Below are 21,086 nucleotides of genomic sequence, written 5' to 3' on the forward strand. Positions count from 1 at the left end.
AGTGGTCAACTTGATGTAAGCCAACACTCTTCCTACCATTAGAATTTCTACCATTCTTCGAAGATAAAGTTCAATGTAAAGAATTTTCACTCATGCTTTCATAAAGACGCCACACGTCATCCTCATACCTGTCAATGTAAGAGTCACCCATGGAAGCATCAACCATGCCTTTGTAATTATCCGATAAGCTCTCAAAGAAATATTGAACTAATTGACATTTGGGCATGTCATGATGTGGACACTTCCTAAGCAATTCATTAAAGCATTCCCATGCCTCATGAAATGTTTCCCCATCCCCATGTGAAAATTCCCTAATTGAAGTTCTTATGGCATTGGTCTTAGAAACTAGATAGTACTTCTTCAAGAACTCTTGTTACATTTCTGCCCAAGAAGTTATTGAAAAAGGCCTAAGATTGTTAAACCAATATTTTTCCTTGTCTTTAAGGGTGAATGGAAAAAGTTTAAGCCTTAAGACCTCTTCCGGCATGTCCGTGTATTTTACGGTGGAACATACTTCAAAAAACTCATCCAAATGCTTGTAAGGTTCTTCACTTGGAAGTCCATGATAGTAAGGAAGAATTTGAATGGTTTGTGGTTTGATCTCATAGTGGTGTGCTCTAAATGGTGGCAATTGAATGCATGTGGGTGCATTATATTCATTAGGCATATAGTGATCTCTTAAAGCAAGGGGAGGATTAGCAATTGGAGGTGTAACATGGGTACCTTGATTGCCTTGAATGATGGGAGGTGGCGGAGCGTAGATTGGCCTTGACATACCCAATGGAACTTGGCCTTGTTGTTGTGGTGGATGAATGAATGGCCTTGGCATGCCTAATGGTACTTGCATGTTATCATGATACATATTGGGGTGGAGGATGCCTTGTTGGTCTATGTGGCCAAGGTCCTCCGGTCCTCATTGTATCCTTCCATTGATGAAATGGATTGACTAGAACTACCTCTTCCCCTAGGGTTTCGAACAATGGATTCAAAATGAAAATTTAAAGGGACAAGAGTGGGTCTCAATGATCTACAACCATGCATGCACAATGCAACACAACCAAAAATAATGACAAACACTTCACCTTCACAACAAATCAACAATTAACAAACTTCCTCCACATACAATGTTCGCATACTCCCATGCTATCAACAATATACAAGAAAAGTAAATTGCCTCCACGTGGGCTCACGATTTATCTAAGAATTGAAATACAAGCCTCCACGCGGGCCGACGATTTAACTAGAGATTGAGTAAGAAAAAGCTCACAAAGGTCTTTTAGCACCTCAACTCCAAATTTTATAGCTTTTAGCTTAGCAATTTTTTTAATTTTAGCCTTTTTCTTTGCTTGCTTAGCTCCTTTGCTTGGATCTTCCTTCGCTTACCTTCTAGCCCAATGCTCCTAGTCAAACAAGAACGAACACAATACGTAACAAAAATTGAAAACAAAGTAAAGACACGATCAAAAGAGTACTAATTCCTAATTGATTCCACAAATACGACGTTGCCAATCAATCAATCCCTAGCAACGGCACCAAAAACTTGGTGGGTTGTCGCACACCGACCCAAAATTTGTGCACACCGCCAAAAGATAGCGGTGTAGAGCTATGATGAATGTGACCAAGTTTTACATTTAGAAATTGCCACTACTACCTTTCACTAAAAATATAGTTAGGGCAAGTAGGGATCGTCCCAAGGGATTGAGGGTCGTATTAGGTTGAGGAATCAAAATTAGGGTTAGTAGGTCGAGTGATCAAAATAGTGGTTGGTGGTTGAATTACATTATGATGTAATTTAAAGTAAAGTAAACAATAATGCAATAAAGAGAATAAAAGAGAGAGAGAGAGAGATTTTGGGGTTTAGAGATCACCACTAAGCATAGCTTTTCTACACCCTTAATGAATGATTAATGAGGTGGAAAAACATGTATTGCAACAACGTGTGTGTGTGTGGTTGTTTCAACAAGCATGGATGACAAATTAAGCATATATTGTCTAAGCAACATGGTGGATAACACAACATATCAAATTAAGCCATTAATCCTTTCTTTAAGCTCACAACCAAACACATCACAAGGTTAGAGATATATGTTACTTGCTTTCATAAGTATGGAACATCAACAAGAAGCATGGATTGTCTTCCCATTTAACATCTAAACTAAAACTACACTACAATTAAGCTAATGACATGAAATTAAACTAATTAAACTAAGGGAGAGGTACAATCCATCAAGAAATGAGTATGAACCATGAAATAAACCACAAGAACATGCCATTAAGCACTATGTCTTGACAATCTTTAGATCTATAGCATTAATACACATAGATATGCATCAATAACATAAGAAATAGAGACAAACACATGAACATCTATTCTAGCATACATAGACACATGGATAGAATAAAATGATCAATTGGAAGTATTAAACCATATATATCATTGAATAAACAAGATCTATATATATAAAAGTGTCAAGACATGTATCACAATATAAATCCCCTAAAAAATACATAAATCAAGATGTAGAAAGCATGCTTAGGGCTAACTCTAGCCCCAAGAGGATGTCTAGCCCCTCATGGATGATGTCCTCCAACCCTTAAGGGTAAGCTCCATGGAAGAAATTTACTTCTTGATTGATGAAAAGTCTCCAATGGTGTCTCTAGCCTTTTCTTCTCCTTTTCTTCCTTCCTAAGTATTATCTTTTCTAAGTATATGCATATGTGTAAAAGTGGCTCATATTCCTTATATAGGTAGGTCAAAAATCACCCCAAATGAGCTAGGCTCGTACACCAAATATTCCCCTAATGATTGGATATGAGACAACTTTTAATGAGCTGGAATTTGGATTTTCTCATAATTTGGGAAGTTTGATCGATCGAACTTGTGGTGAGATCGATCGAATATGGCTGAGATCTATCGAATTGAAGCTGGATTGATCCTCAATGGCGGTGCCTTTTTGGATAAAAACAAATCTGAGATATTTTGAAGATATTTTTGGGAAAAAGACAAAAGTGGTTAGTAGGGTGGTACAGCTGGATAAGATCTGGAATGTGAATAGGGACAAGAAAGTTTGATGGATCAGAGAACAATGTTCGATCGATTGAACTTTTGGGATCTTTGAAGATGACATGATGGCCTGGATCTGTCTTGAAGTGCTGAGATCGTTGAAAGTTGGATCAATCGAACTTTTTTTGAGATCGATCGAAGTTGCTGAAATTCCATCCTTTGCTTCCTTTTACTCTACTTTGCTTATTTCTTTGATTCATCCCAGAATTGCTTCATTTCTGCTCTAATTTGGCTGAGTTAGCTTATTTTGGGGATAAGTACCTGAAAGTGGAAATAACACGAAATCAATACAAAATGGGAAAATAAGATAGATAAAGGTTCTAGAATACCTAAGCTTAAGGGGTTTAAATGCGCACTTTTCAGCGCTCATCACCCTCTATCATCTTCCCACCTCCGGCGAGTTCAAAAGCTTCAAAACTTCCATCTTTGCACTCTTGTGCTACTTCTCTCTCTCTCGGTCCACTTCTCCCCTCTCTTTGGGTAAGTTTTTCATTTTAATTTTTCATTCAAGTTGCCATGTTTAGATTTGATCTTCCTTGTTGATCTCTTGCCATTTTTGAAGCTTTCAAGCATGTCTATATATGTGTGTGTGTATATATATATATATATATATATAGCTTGTTTCTGAATTTGTTTCCGGGGTCACATACCGATTTAAGTGACCATTTATGACTTGTTGAGGTGTATAGAGGCCCACGAGTATATTCGGATGCCCCCGTATTGTCCACATCATGGATCCGTGACTATTCATTTTTTTTCCTACAAGTTTGATTGATCGAACCAAAGCTCTGATCGATCAAAGTTTGATTAATCCAACCCATCTCATGATCGATCCAAGTTGGATCGATCTCATCTTTTTCATGATCGATCGAACTTCACTATTTTGCATATTGATGCCCCTATACACTCATTTGTGTTCATGTTATTATAATTATGCCCAATGCCTGTGTTTTCCATATTGGTTGCATTTTATATTTATCATGTTTCACATTTTTAAAACATCCAATGTTTATACTTGGCTGTATTATCACTTGCATAGATAGGTTCATGTGCATACCTTCTGAGTTATCTATCTTCTTCTGACAAGCATTTCTCTATCTATTGGGCTTTCAATTTTGTATTTCAAATATTATTTCCTGTTACTGACTTCATTTGTAAGTGTTTTTTTCTTTTTGTAGACCATGACTCGGTACAAGACCACAGTAAACCGGAGATATGATCGACGAGTTAGGCAGTAAATAGAGGAGCCAACTTCTGCTCAGGAGGCCAAGTGCTCCTCATCTTTTTTAGCTGATTCTTTATCATCATCATCTCGGGAGGCCGAGCACACGCCACCTTCTTCTCCTATTTCGACACCACCACCAGCACAGCCCCGCATGGTCCATGACGAGGTTGAGCCTAGATTTTTGTGTCTTTCAGTGGCGCATGAGTTAGTGTTTGACGAGACTTTCTTTGCCCAGTCGGTCACGACAAAGTGGGCCTATGATAAGATATTCCGACATAACATTTCACCTATTATGGCCCCGGTGGCCAATCCAGTGTACCTGAGGCTCGTTCGGTTGTTCTACCAGAACCTTCAGCTTGCCCCGAGTAACCTGGCGGAGTTGTGGACCACCATTGACGGCCATCCCATTTGCTTTACGGTCGAGACATTGGCCACAGCCTCTTAGTGCCTAAACTTCCGCCCTCCCAGCATTGATTATCATATTCTCCAGATGCCACCTTATGTAGCCATGGCCACAACACTTAATGGCCCTGCTAGTGCCGGCAATACAGTTGCCACCAGGACATACCTACCCGACAGCCTATGGTTTTTTGATTTGGTTTTGTACTAAAATAATTTTGTGGTAGGGCATAAGATACAGAGGCGGGCCAATTTTCTAGCAGCCCTGTATATTTTCTACACTGGCCATTGGTTACGGGCTAAGTTCATCCCCTTTGCACATTTTATCACGCAGATCCTTCGGGACTAGTATTATCCTTTCCACCCGAAGGAGCAGTGTAATATCCCTAGTTTTAAAAGGATATAGTTGGCAATTAATTATTTTATTTTATTGTATTTTAGTCGTTTGTGTGTGCTTAAGTGTTTTTAATAATTTGTTTAAAGGTTTGTAAATTACAATTTTGACTATTTGCTTGATTGTCTAAATGTTTAATTGGTTAATTGAATTGTTTGTTTTAATTGAATTATATGCTTAGGTGGCATTTGAATGTGTAATTAAATGTGTTATTTTATTTATTTATCTTTAAAATGAGGTTGGGCTTGGATAGGATTAACGGACTGTTTGAATAATGTAAATAGATATAGTTTTTACCCATGGAAGTATATACATGTATATATGGGTATATATGTATATAGGGTAGTTTTAATTATTGGCATTTTTTAATAATTAAACTGATATTATTTATCATAATTTAATTTATGTTATAATTTTAGGGTTAAGTGTATATTCTCACGTATTTAGCCGACTTCGATTATTATTTTTTGTGGTTGTTCTTTTCTTTCTAGGATTAAAATTAGAATTAGGGTTTTAGTTTCCTAAACCTATAAATATATCATTAGACGTCGGCTTAGGGTTAGGAATCAATAAAACTTCATTCACAAACACTCGTTCACAAACAGAGAGTTATAGAGAGAAAACAGAGAGAGAGATTGTAAGGAAAACAGAGGGATTTGCCGTCAGTGTTCGGTTGCGGATTAAAGGAGATTGACAGTGAATTGGACGTCGTCGAAAAATCTAGGAAGACGGCGACAAGGTTTTTTTAAAAAAATAATAGAGGCAAGTTCTTTTCTTCCTCTTTCCCGTTGGCTCGTGTTCTGTGCACCTGGATAGTCTCTAGGTTTAATTAATCATTAACTAAGTTTTACATGTATAAGATTTGCTATATTGGTGATCTGTATGTGTTGCAATTCACTCTGTTTCAGTTCGTGTTTCTTTGAGTTCCAATGTTGTTCTTTAAGCATGCTAAACTAGTATTGTTGAAATTACTGTAATTGTATTTAATCACTGTAAACAACCCATGGGGATGCTACTGGGATTAGATTAGACTCCTAAGTTTAGTATTGAAGAGGAACAGAGGGGTTGGAATGGCCGAAGATGGAACAGACGGGCTAAAACGGAGTGCATCGGAGCAGGAGGCTCTCAGAGGAGCTGAGAGCCAGCTCCATAGAAGTGGGAGCCGGCTCCCACACATGTAGAGCTGGCTCCAAGGTAATTGGAGCTGGCTCCAGGCTGATTAGAGCCAGCTCCAGGCTAATTGGAGCCTGCTCCCAAAGTTTTGGAGTAGGCTCTCTCTCAAAAGTTGTTTATGATGGTTTTGTTTTACGCACTGTTTTGAACTGTGCGAGGCTTCAACTGTTCTGATGGTTTTGGGTCTTCACAAAGGACTTAAGAAGATGGTTTTGGGTATCATTAAGACCATAAATTAATTAAAATTCAGTTCTAAGTACTTGGGACAAACAGTGTCAAATTAGCGTAATTGTGTTAAACTGTTACCAGATGGAAGAGATTAATTGCTTAAACTAAATTTTAGCAATTTAATGGGAAACAACATGATTATTAAACTTGATCTAAATGCATTATAGGGTCATTGATGTATTGAATTTGATCTATGCATGCTTTGGGGGCTAATTGTTGAAATCTTAATATTTTTCTGCAATTACTTGGACTATGGATTTGGATTTTAAATTGCTAGACTATAAAACTGTTTATGCAATCACTTGGAATAAATGCTTGGATTTTTAATTGCTGGATTATTAAATTGTTTATGCAATTACTTGGATTATGGATTTGGATTTTTTATTGCTGGACTATTAAACTGTTTTAGCAATTACAGAGATAGTATTTTGGGATTATTGTTAATGTACTGTTTTAATTCTGTTTTATCAACTATTTGGATTATTTGGATTTATGTGATGTACTGATTGAGTTGTTGTATCATTTACGGATCATATGCATGGTATGCACCAGTATGGGATGGTGGTATACGGAGGGATGGATTAGATTAAAACGCTAATTCCAACGCATTCATATATACGAAATGGATTAACTAAAATAGTTAAATCCTATATGGATGCATGTCCTGTCAACTAAAACAGTTGAAGGACATAACGGATGGTTGTTTATATTTCTGTATTGGAAAGGATAGGGATTTAATTAAAACATTTAAATCCGAATTATATGTCGTGTCTGAGTGACGAATAGTTGACCGGCACGACATTGTATTTGGATGGAGGTTATATATGTATTTATGATACCGCGATATGAGCTTGAGTCTCAGGATCGTTGGTTAGGGTGCGTATATGCAGTGGATGCGTAGCTAGCTATAGTAGGTTGAGGTGTACCCTGTTAGGTCTAGGTACTCATGCCCACCTTTGGGTTCGTTTTCGCATGTTGCCTTCTATTCAGGTTAAGACCCCTACTGTAGCTCAGTGAATGTCCCTTAGTGTGGATATAGATATTTCACGGACTATATAGATATGGTTGAGACATTTAGGATGTATCTGCGTATCGGGTCTCTGTTTGTATTGTAGTTAGGATAGAACTTGTTTGTGGGCCTGACCCCTTTTTATTTTTCAGGTATCGGACATTTGCAGGTTTTAGAGCTTGTTCGTGCTGAGTAGAGACGGTCACTCATTCTTCCGACTGTATAGGATTGTTGTTCTATTTTGGTTTCTGGGATTTTCTTCCTAGTTTTGTTATCTTCAATTTGGTTTTGAATAGGGGTCCACGTAGTATGGATTCCTAAGTTTTATATGATGGAGGATGATTTGTATCAGATGATTTTGTTAATCAATAAAAGTTTTTGGTTTATCGTTTTAGTTCTTTCCAGCAATTTATTTATTTCTGTTTTCTTAATTATATTTTGTGTTTGTTTATTACTAATTAGTTTGATATCCTCGGGTAATCGGGCATGGGCCTGGCCAACCCGCATCTGGAAATCCGGGGGTATCACAAGCAGCCTGAAACAGGGGCTTGCCACTACAGCAAAAAAGATTGGAATAAGAGCTACAATGCTCTTATTAAGCGACTGGAGGAGGAGGCAGTCCTAGAGGCAGAGGAAGCAGTAGAGGCAGAGGAGGCAGCGGCGGCACCGGCAGCTGAGGGTGCATTTATGGACATTAACTTGGAGCGAGAGCTTCCAAAGGAGTCACCACATTAGTCTCCAGCGGGGCCACCATTACATTCACAGGAGTAGAGTCAGGACGTGCATCAGTTTCCTGATCCAGTCATTCTTGACGCTTCAGCTCAGACACCCAGGCTAGGGGAGCGTATCCAGACCTTGGAGGATGCAGTAGTCTCTCTCTGAGTAGATGTGGCCTCTTTCAGCACCGACGTGACTACTCTCCGTGCTGATATGCTGACTGCACTGCAGGTTATTTCTAGAGATATTCGTGGTTCACGCCCTGCCAGACCGACCTCTTCTGCATGATCTCTTTCTCTTTATTATCATATATATCTGTAATTTTTTACTGTTACTATATTTTTGCGGCTAGTCTGTTGGCCCGATACTGTGATATACTGTATACTGTTTCTATTTTATTATCTATGCACGCTATTTTTGGATGTCAGTTTATGTATTGATATATCTATTTGTGATTGACTCCATTATCAGGTATATCCCAGTGACTTCAGTGAGAGAGTGCTGCCTAAATTTTCCAGGACCACCCTTATTCTTCTCTCTTTATTTTTCATTTACTATCCCACTCGCACTAGCATATCCACTGTGCACCATTATTATCCCATTTGTTATCTGATGAGATTTTATCCCAGTGCCATCTTTTCAGGAGCACAGTTAATCCCAAGTTTGGGGGGGTTGTACCACCCATTTCCAATATTTGTGTCCCGGTCATTCTTTGCCATAGCTGCACTGGTATACTCTTTCCTTTTGTTCTCTTTGCACATTAAGGACATTGTGCCATTTATGTTTGGGGGTAATATGTGTTCTTTGTTGCATTCAATTCAAAATTTTAAGCATGACTTGTGTATTTGAGGGATTTTCTATGATTGGTCCATGACTAGCTGTGATTTTGATCTTTTGAGGACTATATTGCTTAGAATTTAAAAATTATTTGACTTGAGAGTCCAATACTCCTTGTATGCCTTGTGAATGCCATTTAGGATTACTTTTTTTCGAAAGATTGATATCATATTTGCATTTGTGGTCCACATCATCCTGATTTTGTGATTGTTTTGAAATTCACTTTAGGATTCTACACTAGCACAAGTGCACACTAGCATTCATTTATGGGGTACATGCTTTGTTGATTATTGATTTGGTTATATCCCAATTGAGCTAGTAGCGCATTGAAAACTTTTATTCTTGATAAAGGTGGATAACAACCCCTTTTCACTAAGTAGCCAAGATTTCAACCTCATCAAGCACTGGATTTCTTGCTCCGAAAGGTGTGGGGCCCAAACTTTTAGGTTAATAACTTGACCAAAAAAAAAAAAAAGTTATTGTAAAAGCAAATAAAAAAATAAGGACTTCTCCAAAAAGGTGAGAAGTGAGAAATGATTAGATGGAGGTAGTTTTAATTTGTAGACTAGTTGATTTGAGCTTGTAAGTCCTTAGGGGAGTTTAAACACCTAATGACCTAAAACCGTCTGGTTTGGGAGTTATTGACCTAACGCTCAACCTCATGGATCGCTAGAAAGCTTAATAGATCACTACATTGCACCATGCTTCCATCTTTGATCCTTAGGGTAGTTATTTTAAAAAAAAAAAAAAAAAAAAAAAAAAAAAAAAAAAATTGAATGAAAAGAATAAGCGCACCTAGTTGAATAAAGTTTTAATAAAAGGTCCACTCTTTGTTTTTATAATCGGTACTAGATTTGTGTGCTAGTTTGAGGGTAAGGATGTGATCATTTCCTTAGTTGGCTTAGATAGTAACATATTTGATGCCGGTCTACTTAAAAAGAATTCCTACGGTTGCGTTGATTTGCATGATCATTTTCTTAATGTGTGGAGGACCATACTTGCTTGCTTGATGTTGAAATTTTGGGAGATTGCTTGGAAATGGTTGAAAAATTGCATACTTGAGGTAGTTTTCTCCCAATACTTGTTTGCAATATTGGTGCCTCTTTAGTGAGAAAGAGCTTAATGTTGTGAGTATAATTTCTGGAAACCCTCACGAGACTTCACTCGTCCATTAGGGGTAACCCAGGGGTTTAAAAAGCTTATTGCATGCGCTAAATGCAATCGTGTTCCCTATGAAAGTAGCGTTATCCATTTATTACTTTCTAGTTCATAGTTGATTAGTTATTCATTTCATTCCTTTACTTTGTAGTACATTGCTAGGGACTAGCAATATTTAAGTTTGGGGATGTGATGAGCGCTGAAAAGTGCACATTTAAACCCCTTAAGTTTGAACGTTCTAGTACCTTATTCTATCTTATTTTCCCGTTTTAGTCTAATTTTATATTATTTCCCTTTTCAGGCACTTATCCCGAAAATAAGTTAATTCAGCTGAATTAGAGCATAAAATATGCAATCTCAAGCTCAATGGAAGAAAGGAGCAAAGTGGAAGCAAGTTGGTGAAAAGCACCCTCTTCGATCGATCGAACCAAGCTCAGATTGATCTCACAGTGATTGTTCCAACAATGCCAAAATGGATTGAGATTTTTGTCCTTATCCTCAGCAAAATACCTTCTTCGATCGATCCAACATTTCTTTAATCGATCGAACTTCTTTGATCTTGTCCTCACTTACCACTTTTGTCCTTTTCTGAAAATATCCTAAAAATGCCTCAGCCTTGTTTTTATTCTAAAAAGGCGCCGCCAAGGTTCGATCAATCGAATCACTCTTGAGATCGATCGAACCTCCTCAAGTGCGTGAAAAAGTTGATTTCAAGCCAAATTAAATGCGTGCTCATGGTGCAATCATTGGGAGGCCCTAGTGCATGAGGTTTAACTATTAGGTGTGATATTTGAGCTACCTGTATAAGAATTTTGGCTATTTTTAGTAAAGAGGTTAATTAGTTAGAGGGAGACTTGGCTAGAGATTAGAGAGAGAATACACAAATTGGGAAAGTTCTTCCTCTCTTCTAGGGTTTCCACTAAGGAGGAAGAAGATCATTTCTAGCATGGAGATAACCCTTGAGGGTTGGATGACAACATCAATAAGTGGCTAAACATCTTCTTGGGGCTAGAGTTAGCCCTAAGCATGCCTCCTAGACCTTGATGTTTTGTAATTAATGGGAATTAGTGTTGTAATTCTTGTCTTGACATTTGATATATATATATGTGACAGCCCTGGTTTTTAGGCCAGTGCGTCCTATGATGAACTGAACGTAGATCTGATAACAAATCCAGAATATGGAAGTAAAAAGTAAAACAATAGTCTCTAGAGATACTACATATGTCTAAGACAGAATGTGACCCTCAATGAGGTCACGGAACCCAAAGAAAACAAATGCAGAAATGATACATAAAAAACGAACAAGTATGAGCCTAGGGGCAAAATGGTCATTTCATAGGGGAAATGGATGCTACCAAGCATACCATTGGAAGGACAACAAAAAATAAATGAAGATGGACTCAAGAATTGCTTGACTCGGAGCCCAGACGAAAAATATATGAATTTAAGATAAAACGGCGTTCTCCGATTTAGAGCTACCGCGACCCTATCTCACTAAAACTATAATAACTATCTCTACGATTGGAGTTTTGGTGTTTGGTTGGTACCATTGGAAAGCTAACTTCAAGGTCCTAAATTTAGACTTAAGAACAACCTGATTTAGATTTGAAACGACTGAGATATGCCCCTCTGAAGTTAGTATGACAAAACTGTTAAAGAAAACTGAAAGTTGAAGGCTCTAGGGAGGATCAGCTGACTGACGGTCAAGGACCAGCTGACTAAAATCCTATCGTCAGCTGGCCAAACCCTAATGGTCAGCCAGCCAAAACGCCAAAATCCCAAAAAGGCTACTACAATGCAAACTCGATATGTGTCAGTCGGTTGATTTTTGCTATCAACCGATTGATACACCCTGCTGCAGCAGAAAAAGCAACTGCAAAGGCATGGGAAGATGCTCAGTCCAATCCTAAGGTTCCATATGCAATGTTTGTGGTCTAAACAAGTTTCAAAACATCTTTAAGCCTTATACGAACTTCCATAACATGCTAAATTGAAAGAAAACTTGTAACATGCACTCATGCATGAAATTTGCTTGAAAATTTCATAAATGATCCAAAAATAGTTCAAAAGTTGAAATCCATGTGTTTTGTGAGATGTGATCATACTCGCATGTGTAAAATGATAAAGTAGACACGTTACAGTGGCCTACGGCCTCATGGCATGTCATATGCAAAATATGATCCTCCAATGCATGAAATCTCATGTAATCCATAAGCAACTATGAAGACTTAAAGCATACATATCGTATAATTGTTCTTGGCCCTTGGCCTCTTTACAAACACATTCTAAGAGTATCAAAACGTGCACTTAAGTGCACATTACATAGCTTGAACAATATATACAAGTTTTTATACAATAAACCAAAAAGGAACATGATATGCTAACTAGTGCATATTCAATATCACAAAAAATACTCCAAGAAATGAAGCAAGTCTAAGAGTGTTGTGCATCCCACAATAATGCATCTTTACCTGAAAAACAACCTGATAACTTTGGGGTGAGTAAACGAATTTACTCGTAGGGAATCAGCATGCATAAGTTGAACTTATTACAAAGTTTGCAATTCAATAGAATTTAGTCCATGCTATTAAAATGACATTGGAACTTTTAACATAACACAATGAGATGCAATATCACAAGGTTATCAACTTAGAATTTAAAGAGTGAAATCAACTGAAGTGGATACTTGGATATTGCCCGGACTAAAATCGTACTCTTGGGATCACTTTAGGGCTATTAACTCATGGGTACCTTCCCATAGTACGCACTATAGTATAGGGAGCTCTTTGTCTCCCGTATTAGAACCAAGTCTTAGCCATGTCAAGTTCTTGATGATATCCCAAGTTTCCAAAATCAACAAGTAGAGCAGCAAGTCCTGATATATGATAAAATACAATAAGTTTTATGAATTACATAGCTAAATCATTAGATCAATATGATAGTAATTAAGTAGACCAACTAAGTAATTTCTCTAGATTTCAAGAGTTGTCCAAATGATTCCAATTTAATATATAATAAGGAGTAACTCATGGCCATGCCATATATCAAGTCTAAAATGGAATACAAGCATGGTACAATAAAGTAGAATTTAAATCAACTTAATTTAATTAATTCTCCAGATTTAAAGGTTCATTTGAATGATGCCAAATTAATATACAACAAAGATCAAGTCATGGCCATGCCATATGTCAAGTCTAAAATGAGTTATATACAAGCTACAATTAATCATTAATTTCTCATTTCAATACAAGGCATGCATACAACTTAATATCACTACAAAAGCAATTAATTCACTTAGAAAATAAACTAGAACACCCCCTACCTCAATAGAGAATTGTATCTCTATAATCTAAGGCAACCAAGCTTAAAAATGGAAAACCAAACAAGGGTTTTGTAGAGGAGAGTGAGAGGAATCTAAAGTATTTCAACCTTATAGGTCTAAGGTGAGTGGAAGGAGGCTAAAATGAAGCTTAAAGCCTTAAATCAAGCTTTGCTTCAATGGTGGCCAAGTTTGGGCTTGAGAGGAAAGTGATGAAATGAAAAGAATAAAATGTAAACCCTAAGTTAAATGTGGTGGGATTCTCCACTCATTAGGTGTTCTTGCACTACCTCTCACACACACACTTGCAAGACTAAATGTGAGACCTACACTTATCATGAATCTAAGTAAACTTCCAAGATTTAATATTAAGCCTACACTTGTCAACCATTCATGCCAATAAGTTCTTTTATCCTAGGCCAACAAATGGGTGAATCCCCACCCTCCATGTGTCATCAAACAAGGCTTCCAAGTGGTTCCACCACAAAATCAACAAGTGGCACCATGAGAGTGTGACACTTTTCATATTTTTCAGAAATTGCAAAAAGATCCTTTTTAAAAATATCTTTTAAATTAAATTGCAAAAGGGTCCCTAAGACAAAAAATAATTACTTTGCATAAATACACTAAAATCCCAAAAGTTAAGAATATTACCAAAAAGTTATGCATCCATGCCCTTTACAAGAAAAGTAAACATTTAGCTTGCTTTTCTACGAAAGTAAACATGTAGATATCATGGAAATTAAATATCATGAATGTATGCAAAGCCGGGGTCCAAATCCGAGCACAAAAGTGTGGTTATGCAAGTAAAAATGAAAAACGAGAAAAGGACAAAATAGAGAAAAAGACTAAAAAAGAAATTATCGAAAAAGAAAGGAAGTAAAATGACCGAGTCATTACAATATATATCTTATTTCTACCTTGATTTGTGTAGTTTAATACTTCTAATTGATCATTTAATTCTAATTATATATCTATGTATGCTAGAATGAATGTTCATGTGTTTATCTCTAGATTTTGTTACATTGATGCATGTCTATGTGTGTTAATATTATGAATCTAGTGATGGTCAAGGCATGGTGCTTAAATGGAGTATTCTTGTGGTTTATTTAATGGTTTATACTAATTTCTTGATGGATTATGCCACAATCTTAGTTTAATTAGTTTAATTTTCATGTTACTAGTTTAGTTGTAGTGTAGTTGCTTTAGTTTTTTAGATAGGTGAACAATCCATTCTTGTTATTTGATATTCCATGCTTATAAATGCAAGTAGTATATTTTTCTAATTTGATGATGTGCATTGATTGTGGGTTTATGGAAGGATTAATTGCTTAATTTGATATGTTGTGCTATTCACTAGATTGGTTAGACAATGTATACTTACTTAGCTATCCATGCTAATGTTTCAATTAATGGCACACACTTTCACTTACAACACAACTTCCCCCTTAGTTCATCAAAAATTTAATGTCTAGGAAGGTGGTGCTTAGTGGTGAACTTTATGACCCAAGACTCCTCTATCATATTCTCTACACCTTACTTAATTTAGTAGTTTTATATTGTACTTGTTTAGTTTAATTTGTAGTTTAACTCAACCAACAAACCATCTTTTGATCACTCTACCTACTAATCTAATATTGTTTCCATATCAATACTATTTCTTTTCCCTTGGGACGATCGCTACTCACCCAAACTATATTAGTAGTTAGAGGTAGTAGTGGCATTCTACAAATTCAAACTTGGCCACACTACACACATTTAGCTTGTTGCCCTCGACATAAACCACCCGTAAACAATGAAGCTCATAAGCATGTAAAAGGGATCATACAAATGGCAAGTTCACAAAGTCAAAAGAAAGGGATGGAATGCCTCTCAAGAGACACCAAGCAGAAAACATACAACAGAACCCCAAACGACCGCTAAGGTCCCTGAAACATAGGGTTAGCAAGTCCTTCTCAAGACCAACTCATACCCAGATGAATCCCTACACCACAAAAAAACAAGACAACAGTGTAATGGATAACTCCAATGTTAACCGTTACGAGACATAGACAAGAAGAACACCCCTCAAGGTGCCAGCGAGTTCTATGGGGACTTTAAAGGATTCAATCGGAACTCTAACACAACACCGCAAGTCTCCAAAGACAAGGGAGAGTAATTAATTGCACCAATGCAATTAATTATATGAAACCACTCATATCCCAATCGTAGTTCGTAAGAGCTTGGTCGCGTGTGTCGCGGTGCACCCCAAATTATAATATAAAGTGTGGCCAAGTTTTAAATTTATAAAATGCCACTACTAACTCTAACTAAAAATATAGCTAGAGTGAGTAGGGATCGTCCCAAGGGATTGGGTGTGTGTTTGAAATGGAAACAAGGTTGGATTAGTAGGTTGAGTGAGCAAAATGTGGTTTGTTTGGGTAATTAAACTATAATGCAATTAAAATTAAAGCAAATAAAAGAAAATAATTTAGATTGTAGGGAAAAGATATAGAGGAGAGGACTTGGGGTTTTAGAGCTCACCACTAAGCTTGACTTCACTAGATATTAGTAATTGTACATCAATGGGGAAATTGAATTGCAACTTGTGTGTGTGTGTGTGTGTGACATTAATTGAAACTAAGCATGGATATCAAATAAGTATAGATTGTCTAGCCAATTTAAATGGAAAGCACAACCTATTAAATGAAATCAAAATCCATTAAATGAAACCACAATTTATGCACATACAACTATCTAAAGACATACACCATTTGCATTTAAAAGTACAGAACACCAAGGAACAAGAATAGATTGTCCACCTATCTAGGAATTTAAAGCAACTACCCTACATCTAGACTAAAGACATGAAAATTAAACTAATTAAGCTAAAGGTGTGGCACAATCCATTAAGAAATAAGTGTGAACCATTAAATAAATTACAAGAGTGTTTAATTAAGTACTATGTTTTGATCATCACTAGATTAACTTCATCAATACATTTAGACATGCATAAATTTCATTAAATGTAGAGAAAAGCACATGAATCATCCATTCTAGCATACATAGACATATGGTTAGAAATAGATAATCAATTAAAAGCATTAACCCATACACATCAAGTAGAAACCACAAGATATATATATATATATATATATATATATATATATATATATATAGATATAAATCTAAGATCAAAACATTTATTACAATTAAATCTCCAAAAATATACAAAAGACTAGGTCTATGAAGCAAACTTAGGGGCTAACTCTAGCCTCAAGTTGATGTTTAACCACTCATTGAAGTTGTCATCCAACCCTCAAGGGTTATCTCCATGGTAGGAGTGATCTCCTTCTTGATGGAAACCCTAGATGAGGAAGGACTCCCAAATGGTGTATAGCTCTCTAATCTCTAACCTCCTCTCCAAGATTTCTAAGATTGTCTGTGATTCTCTATGATTGTATATGCTCTCCTATGTAAAAATGGCTCAAAATCCTTATATAAGTAGCTCAAATGTCATACCCAATGGTCAGGTCTTGTGCACTAGGGCCCTTGCAATGATTGCACCATGATCTATCTTTTAATGAGCTGGACTTTGTTTTATTTTGGACTTGAGAAGGTTCAATTGATCAAATTCAAATAAGATCGATCGAACTGTGGCCAGATCCATTGAAGTATGGCCAGATCGAGCAATCCTGGGCGGTGCCTTTTTGAAATACGATAAATCTTTGAGATATTTTAGGAAAAAGACAAAAGTGGTAGGTGAGGATAAGATCAAGGAGGTTTGATTGATTTGAATAAAAGTTGGATCGATCGAAGATGAAAATTCTTAAGGATAAGGATAAGGGGTTTGATCCATCTTGGTGAGGTGAGATCGATCACTGTGATATCGATCGAAGATATATGAGATTGATCGCAGATTGCTGTTTTTCCACCACTTTGCTTCCACTTTGCTCCTTTCTTTTATCCAGCTTGAGATTGCTTCTTTTATGCTCTAATTTGGTTGAATTGACTTATTTTGGGGATAAGCACCTGGAAAGGGCAATAACATGAAATTAGTCTAAGACGGGAAAATAAGATAGATAAAGGTTCTAGAATACTCAAGCTTAAGGGGTTTAAATGCGTACTTTTCAGTGCTAATTAGAGCTTTCCAAGGCAACATAAGAAGGATCCTAGGTCAACATACCTATCCAAATCCTGAAAACATTGCCTTAAGAAGGCCAGACACGAGAACCTCACCCTAAGGCTCACAAAACAACTTCCCGACTCCTCAAGGATGGACTCGAGTCAGTCCTGACTCATTGTCCCATGACGCTAGAAACAAAGACCTCAATGACATCATGATACGAAGTCCTAAATGATGAGACTGACACCTTTAACACTACCATGACTACATCACGAAGAGACAAAAAAAAAATGAGACGAAATAGTGCCTCCATAGCCTATGTCTTATCTCGCCAGACAGATACTACAACTCTATGCTCACCTGAGCCGTAACGAGAAGACTCTCCGTGAGTCAAGACTGAGACGCTATATGCGTGAAAAAGAAACGAGATCAATAATAACTCGAGTTATTATGATCGAATGCAACTTATACTATGAATGCACGAAACACGAAGCAAGACAAGGTATGCAACATATGGTTATGCTAAAGCAATCAAAGAAATCTTTTTAAACAGTCAAGCACTTAAGCAAATACGCATATATGTCAAACAAGGATGCTTTTAAATACATAAGCATATAATCATAGAGACATGTCATAATACCGAACGTGTTATCAAAAAACACGTAAACATATTATAATACTAAAACATGTCAACAAGTAGGATATGAATAAGTAAAATATAGCAACAAAAACGTGATATGCAGCCAAAACCCGTCGTCCTAAGGTTTTCGAACCTAGGAGCTCTGATACCACCTGTGATAACCTTGAATTTTTCAAACCAGTGTGTCATGTTATAACCCGAAACGGATTCAAAATGCGAAAGCAAAACATAAACAAGCCTATAGAGACGTACATTATCCCTAAGACACGAGAGTGGCCTTCCGAGGAGTCCTGTGACTCAATAGAAGAAAAACTAGAGCTAGGGTTTCAAAACCCTTTAAGGAATGAACCAAAGATAAAATGGTCATTCCAAACTGAAATGGGTGCCACCGTGCACACCATTGGAAATAAAACGAAAAATGAACAAAGTTAGACTCAAGAATCGCCTAATTTGGAGTCCGGAAGGAAAAGATATGAAAATAAAACAAAGTGGCATCTTCTGTTTAAGAGATACCACAAACCTATCTCACTAAAGCTGTAATAACTGTCACTATAGTTGAATTTTTGGTGTATGGTTGGTACCATTGGAAAACTAACTTCAAGATCTTGAATTTAGACTCAAGAATGACCTGATTTGGATTTAAAACGAGTGAGATATTGTAATACCCCTAATTTTAAACGGATAGTCTCGGCATTTATTTATTATTTTTATTGTATTTTTGCATGATTATTTGGATTAATTATTTTTATTTATTGTTTTGATGTAATTGGTTACCTATGTGTCATGTGTTTTAAATTGATTAAATTATTTTTTTATTCTTTAATTGGCGTTTATTGTTTAAGTGTTTTTAGTTATTTAATTGGGTTATTTAATTGGAATTAATTAGTTAAGTGGATTTAATTATTTAATTATATATATATATGTATTTTTTTCATTTAATTCTGTTTTAAGTTACAGTTAAATTTAGGGTTGCAATTACATAGGTGGCCGACGTAGGTATTTATCTTAGGTCGGTTTATGGGCCGAGATGGGGTCTGGCTTAAGGTTACATGGATTAGGGTTTAATCACTAAGCCTATAAGTATGTGTGTCACGGTGGTTTAGGGTTTGAGAATAATTAACCGAAATTTCTGTAAAAACAACAGAGACCGTGAGATACAGAGAGAGAGAAACAGAGAGCAGTTGTGGGAAAACAGAGTGAGGCTTAAGAGGATTTGTACAGAGAGGACCAAGGAGGTTGAGTAAGGATTAGAGATTGAGTTATAGGAAGCTTGGCGGCGTTCAGAATTGCATTAAAACTTAGAGACGACACAGGGATTTCATAATTGAAATCACAGGCAAGTTCTTCTCTTTCTCCTTCCCTTTAGCTCGTGTTCTGTGCACTTAGATAGTCTCTAGGGATTAACTAATTAGTAAATGAAACTTATGTGTTCAATGTATGCTTGTTGATGATTTGTTTGCATTGAATCCAAATCTGTTTATAGTTCGTGTATTGTTGCTTCCTGTTCTGTTCATTAAAGCATATTAAAAATCTGTTGAGTTTTGGTTATGATTCTTGCCTCTATCTTCTGTAAACAAACCCTAGGGATGTTAATGGGATGTTATAAGACTCCTAAGATCAGTTTGTGAAGAGAAACAGAGAGGTTGGAATAAAATTATAATTTCAGTTTTGTTCCTAACGCAGGTTAGTTCGGTAGCAAATTTAGTCTCTGTAATTGTTTTTAATTGTTGTTATCAAGCCATTGGGATGCTACTGGGTATTAATATGACACCTAAGTTTGGTTTTAAAAACTAACAGAGGGTTAGGAATAAGCCGGAGAAGGAGCACAAGAGCTGAAACGCGCACCGGGGACGAAGGCTCTCACAGGAGGTGAGAGCCGGCTCCATAGAAGTGGGAGCCGGCTCCCACAACAAAGTGGAGACGTTTGTTAAACTATTTATTCTCCATTTTTTTTTTATGAATCTTTTCAATAATTATACTATTTTAGTTCATAAAAAAAATAAATAAATAAATGGAGGAGAATTTTTGGTCTTAAACGAGGCGGGGCGGGTACCCGCGGGGGTAAAGATGTTAAACAGGGGCAGAGATGGGATGGAAAATCTCCCCGTGTTGACCTTAAGGATTTCATCCAAGGACAATCTAGATGTTTTGATAATAACAAACCATTAATGGTGTTTAAGGACTAATGTTTACATTGAGTGTTATAGAGTATTCACATTCAAAGAATGACCTCAATGAAGATATAAAGATCATTCCAAGTATTCCATTACTCAAGATCACATCAAAGAAAGCAATGGATACAAAGAAGACTTGAAGTTGCAAAAACCAAATGCAAAGTCCATCCAAAGATAGATTGAACATCAATGATCAAGAAAGCAACTCAAAGAAAGAAAGAAAGCAAGGAAGCAAGAATACCTCAAAACCTGCACGATCATGGATAAAGCATGAAGAAAGGGGTACATAGGTTGATGAGTGTTTAGGATTCAATGTCAAAGTATTTATGAATCCATTTGAAGCTCATCTCTATAGGACCATGCATATCATATCATCATTTATATGTTTCTATATCCATTAACAATAGACTATGCATTTCATTCATATATAATTAACACATGAAGTCCTTGCTAAAGAATGAGTTAGTTCAAGCTTGCTTAAGCTTTGAAAGAACTCATCACTTATGCTAGAAATGTTAAGACCATGCACATCAATTATATGATTCATATTGGTCAACTATTAAGGCATGAGAAGCCTTCATTATCATGAGTTGGCGAAGCACATTAGGACCCCAGAATGTGCGTCATGAAAAACTGTGTTTTTG

General features: G+C 36.6%; 1 pseudogene; it reads left to right on the forward strand.

Annotated features, from left to right (window-relative positions):
- Positions 1–224: 224 nt before the first annotated feature.
- On the forward strand, positions 225–323 carry LOC132305694 (small nucleolar RNA R71; annotated as a pseudogene).
- Positions 324–21,086: the final 20,763 nt, after the last annotated feature.

The sequence above is a fragment of the Cornus florida genome, unplaced genomic scaffold (assembly GCF_030987335.1).
Source record: "Cornus florida cultivar Cherokee Brave unplaced genomic scaffold, ASM3098733v1 CherokeeBrave_3.0.0_Hap2_Chr04, whole genome shotgun sequence".
In the NCBI taxonomy this organism is placed as follows: Eukaryota; Viridiplantae; Streptophyta; class Magnoliopsida; order Cornales; family Cornaceae; genus Cornus; species Cornus florida.